This window comes from Mandrillus leucophaeus, unplaced genomic scaffold (assembly GCF_000951045.1).
Source record: "Mandrillus leucophaeus isolate KB7577 unplaced genomic scaffold, Mleu.le_1.0 Scaffold7, whole genome shotgun sequence".
NCBI classification, from domain to species: domain Eukaryota; kingdom Metazoa; phylum Chordata; class Mammalia; order Primates; family Cercopithecidae; genus Mandrillus; species Mandrillus leucophaeus.
In genome coordinates, this window is record NW_012107585.1 from 9129011 (window position 1) to 9134246 (window position 5236).

Here is a 5236-nt window from a genome sequence, read left to right on the forward strand (position 1 = left end):
AAGATCAATTGGCTGTAAGTATTTGGGTTTATTTCTGGATTCTCTATTCTGTTCCATTGGTCTATGTGCCTATTTTTATACCAGTACCACGCTGTTTTGGTGACTATGGCCTTATAGTATAGTTTGAAATCAGGTAATGTGATACCTCCAGATTTGTACTTTCTGCTTAGTCTTGCCTTGGCTATGTGGGCTGTTTTTTGGTTCCATATAAATTTTAGAATTTTTTTTTTCTAATTCTGTGAAGAATGATGGTGGTGGTATTTTGATGGGGATTGTGTTGAATTTGTAGATTGCTTTTGGCAGTATGGTCATTTTCACAATACTGATTCCACCCATCCATGAGCATGGGATGTGTTTCCATTTGTTTGTGTTGTCTATGATTCCTTTCCTCAGTTTTGTAGTTTTCCTTGTAGAGGTCTTTCGACTCCTTTGTTAGGTATATTCCTAAGTTTTTGTTTTGTTTTGTTTTGTTTGTTTGTTTGTTGCAGCTATTGTAAAAGGGGTTGAGTTCTTGTTCTTGATTTGATTCTCTGTGTGGTCACTGTTGGTGTATAGAAGAGCTACTGATTTGTGTACGTTAATCTTGTATCCAGAAACTTTGCTGAATTCTTTTATCAGTTCTAGGAGCTTTCTGGAGGAGTCCTTAGGGTTTTCAAGGTAAACGATCATATCATTAGCAAACAGTGACAGTTTGACTTCCTCTTTGTGGATGTGGATGCACTTTCTTTCTTTCTCTTGTATGATTGCTGTAGCTAGGACTTCCATACTGTATTGAAGAGAAGTGATGAGAGTGGGAATCCTTGTCTTGTTCCAATTCTCAGGGGGAACAGTTTCAACTTTTCCCCGTTGAGTATTATGTTGGCTGTGGGTTTGTCATAGATGGGTTATTTTGCTTGTTGTGTTTTATTTTGTTTTGTTTGAGATGGAGTCTCGCTGTCACCCAGGCTGGAGTGCAGTGGGGCGATCTCAGCTCACTGCAGTCTCCGCCTCCCGGGTTCAAGGGGTTCTCCTGCCTCAGCCTCCCGAGTAGCTGGGATTACAGGCATGCGCCACCACACCCAGCTAATTTTGTATTTTCAGTAGAGACGGGGTTTCACCTTGTTGGTCAGGCTGGTCTCGAACTCCCGACCTCAGGTGATCCACCCACCTCAGCCTCCCAAAGTGCTGAGCCACTGCACCCAGCCTCAATTTGAAACATTTTTTAATTTCCATCTTGATTTCGTTTTTGACCTAATGCTCATTCAGGAGCAGGTTATTTGATTTACATGTATTTGCATTTTTTGTTTGTGGGGTTTTTTTTGGTGCTTTGTTTGTTTTGAAATGGAGTTTTGCTCTTGTCGCCCTTGCTGGAGTGCAATGGCACAATCTCGGCTCACTGCAACCTCCGCCTCCCAGGTTCAAGCAATTCTGCCTCAGTCTCCCAAGTAGCTGGGATTACAGGTGCCTGCCACTACACCCAGCTAATTTATTTGCATGGTTTTGAAGGTTCCTTTTGAAGTTGATTTCCAGTTTTATTCCACTGTGCTCTTAGAGAGTGCTTGATATAATTTCAATTTTGTTAAATTTATTGAGGCTCATTTTACGGCCTGTCATATGATCTGTCTTGGAGAAAGTTCCATGTACTGTTGAATAAAATGCATATTCTGCGGTTGTTGGATGAAATGTTCTATATATATCTATTAAGTCCGTTTGTTCCAGGGTATAGTTTAAATCCATTCTTTGTTGACTTTTCGTTTTGATGACCTGTCTAGTGCTGTCAGTGGAGTATTGAAGTCCCGCACTATTATTGTGCTGCTGTCTATCTCATTTCTTAGGTCTGTTAGTAATTGTTTTATAAATTTGGGAGCTCCAGTGTTAGGTTCATATATGTTTAGGATTGTGATATTTTCCTGTGACAAGGCCTTATTACCATTATATATCTAATGTCTCTTTTAACTGCTGTTGCTTTAAAGTTTGTTTTGTCTGATATAAGAATAGCTACCCCTGCTTGTTTTTGGTGTCTATTTGCATGAAATGCCTTTTTCCACCCCTTTAAGTTTATGTGAGTCCTTATGTGTTAGGTGAGTCTTCTGAGGGCAGCAGATGGTTGGTGAGTTTTTATCCATTCTGCAATTCTGTATCTTTTAAGTGCAGTGTTTAGGCCATTCACATTCAATGTCAGTATTGAAATGTGAGGTACCATTGCATTCATCGTGCTCTTTGTTGCCTGTGTACTTTAGGGGTTTTTTGGTTTTTTGGTTTTGCTTTTTAACTTGTATTTTTGTTTTATAGGTCCTGTGTGATTTATGCTTTAAAGAGGTTCTGTTTTGATGTGTTTCCAGGATTTGTTTCAAGATTTAGAGCTCCTTTTAGCAGTTCTTGTAGTGGTGGCTTGGTCATGGCAAATTCTCTCAGCATTTGTTTGTCTGAAAATGACTTATCTTTTCTTCATAAGTGATACTTACTTTTTCACTGGATACAAAATTCTTGGCTGATAGTTGTTTTGTTTGAGGAGGCTGAACATAGGGCCCCAATCCCTTCTAGCTTGTAGGGTTTCTCCTGAGAAATCTGCTGTTAATCTGATAAGTTTTCCTTTATAGGTTACCTGGTGCTTCTGCCTTACAGGTCTTAAAAATCTTTCCTTCATTTTAACTTTGGATAACCTGATGACAATGTGCCTAGGTGAAGATCTTTTTGCGATGAATTTCCCAGGTGTCCTTTGTGCTTCTTGTATTTGGCTGTCTAGGTCTCTAGTGAGGCCGGGGAAGTTTTCCTCGATTATTCCCCCAAATATGTTTTCCAAGCTTTTAGAATTCTCTTCTTCCTCAGGAACACCAATTATTCTTAGGTTTGGTCGTTTAACGTAATCCCAGACTTCTTAGAGGCTTTGTTCATATTTTCTTACCCTTTTTTCTTTGTCTTTGTTGGATTGGGTTAATTTGAAGACCTTGTCTTCGAGCTCTGGATTTCTTTCTTCTACTTGTTGAATTCTATTGCTGAGACTTTCCAGAGCATTTCGCATTTCTAAAGGTGTGTCCAAAGTTTCCTGAATTTTTTATTGTTTTTTCTTTATCTATTTCCCTGAATGATTTATCCCTTCACTTCTTGTATCATTTTTTGGATTTCCTTACATTGGGCTTCACCTTTCTCTGGTCCTTCCCTGATTAATAGCTAACCTCCTGAATTCTTTTTCAGGTAAGTCAGGGATTTCTTCTTGGTTTGGATCCATTGCTGTGAACTAGTGCATTTTTTGGGGAGTGTTGAAGAGTCTTGTTTTGTCATATTACGGGTGTTGGTTTCTGGATCCTTCTCATTTGGGTAAGCTCTGTCAAGAGGGAAGGTCTAGGGCTGAAGGCTGTTCCGATTCTTTTGTCCCATGGGGTGTTCTCTTCGTGTAGTACTCTGTCCCTTTTCCTATGGATGTGGCTTCCTATGAGCCAACTTACTTGCAGTGATTGTTGTCTCTCTTCTGGGTCTAGCCACCCAGCGAGTCTTCCCAGTTCTGGGCTGGTACTGGAGGTTATCTGCAGAGTCCGGTGATGTGAACCGTCTATGGGTCTCTCATCCATGGATACCAGTGCCTGTTCGGTGGAGGTGGCCGAGGGTACAATGGACTCCATGAAGGTCCTTAGCTTTGGTGGTTTAATGGTCTGTTTTTTTTCTGGTTGGCCTCCTGCCAGGAGGTGGTGCTTTTCAGAAAGCATCAGCTGTGTTAGGGGAGGAACCAGCAGTGGGCGGAGCCCTAGAACTCCCAAGATTATTTGCCCTTTGTCTTCCTGCCAGGGTGGATAGGGAAGGACAATCAGGTGGGGGTGGAGCTAGGCGTGTCTGAGCTCAGACTCTCCTAGGGCAGGTCTTGCTGAGGCTGCTGTAGGGAATGGGGGTGAGATTCCCAGGTCACTGGAGTTCTGTACCTAGTAGAGTTGTGGCTGCCTCTGCTGAGTCATGCAGGTTGTCAGGGGGAAGTGGAGGAAAGCCAGCAGTCACAGGCCTTACCCAGCTCCCACACAAACCGAAGGGCCGGTCTTACTCCCACCGTGTCCCCCAACAACTGCCCTGAGTCTGTTTCCAGGCAGAGGGTGAGACTGGCCTGAAAATTTGCCCGAGGCTGTTCGCCTCCCAGCTGCAAAAGAAAAGGGCTGCAGTTCTTGCCCCACCTGTGAAGTCTGCATGCCGGATTCGTGCCCTTCCCTGAGTTCTGGCCAGGAGCCTTCTTGCCCTGTTTAAATTATTAGAGTTCGACTAGAAATTTTGAATTCCTTCTCCCTGTGGAGTTTTACCCCCTGCTCCTCTGGCCAACCTCCCTCTGGATCCCTGTGGTGTCAGGCAGGAATGGGCTGCCTGGGGACCCAGCAAGCTCCCACTGCCCTTCTGCTGCTTCCTCTTCCCCTGTATTTCGCTCGCCTGAGTCTGACTTAGCTCCAGGTAAAGTCAGAAATTTCTTCTGCAAACGGACCTTCAGCCTCTCCAGTGCGGGGGTGTGTTTTGGAGAGGAGGGTCTCCCTTTCCCACTTCCACAGTTGGGGCACTCACAGTATTTGGGGGTCTCCCAGGCCCTGCAGGAGCAATCTGCTTCCTTCACAGGGTCTGTGAGCCCTCTCAGGATTGCTGGCTTGTTCTTGCAGTTGATCTGGAGCTAAAATTCACAGTGTAAGCCTCTGCATGCTGCTCTGTCTGAAGCTGCAATCTAGTCCTGCCTCCTGTTTGCCATGATCCCAGGAGCTCCCCTGCAAATAAATTATGATCGCAAGGTCCCAACATAGGCTGTTTGCAAGCTGAGGAGCAAGGAGAGCCAGTCCAAGTCCCAAAACTGAAGAACGTGGAGTCCGATGTTCGAGGGCAGGGAGCATCCAGCATGGGAGAAAGATGTAGGTGGGGAGTCTAGGCCCATCTCATCTGTCTTTTAATATCTTTTCTAACTAACCTGTAAGCTCCATGAAGACAGTCTAGCTCTTTTTCATCTCATGTCCCTCACTATACCTAACAAGGACCTTATTAAAAGTGAGTTGACTGGCTGGGTGCAGCGGCTCACGCCTGTAATCCCAGCATTTTGGGAGGCTGAGGCAGGTGGATTACTTGACCTTAGGGAGTTCAAGACCAGCCTGGGCAACATGGCGAAACCCCATCTCTACAAAAAATAATTACCCAGCTGTGGTGGGGTGTGCCTGTAGTCTCACGTACTGTGGAGCCTGAGATGAGAGAATCACCTGACCCTGGGGAGGTCAAGGCTGCAGAAAGCTGTGATCATGCCACTGCA

The 5236-nt window shown here is 44.4% G+C and overlaps 1 protein-coding gene across 6 annotated transcripts in view; it reads left to right on the plus strand.

The window, feature by feature from the left end:
• Window positions 1-5236, plus strand: part of LOC105527986 (chromosome unknown open reading frame, human C12orf65) — a 26697-nt gene that overhangs the window by 15362 nt on the left and 6099 nt on the right. Inside the window, exon 1 of one of the 6 annotated variants that reach the window (XM_011964529.1) lies at window positions 2633-4404. The exons of the other annotated variants lie outside the window; for them this stretch is intronic. The gene's annotated coding sequence lies outside the window, so the exon portion shown is untranslated. Of the gene's footprint in view, window positions 1-2632; window positions 4405-5236 lie in introns of those variants that run through there. 6 annotated transcript variants of the gene reach the window in all.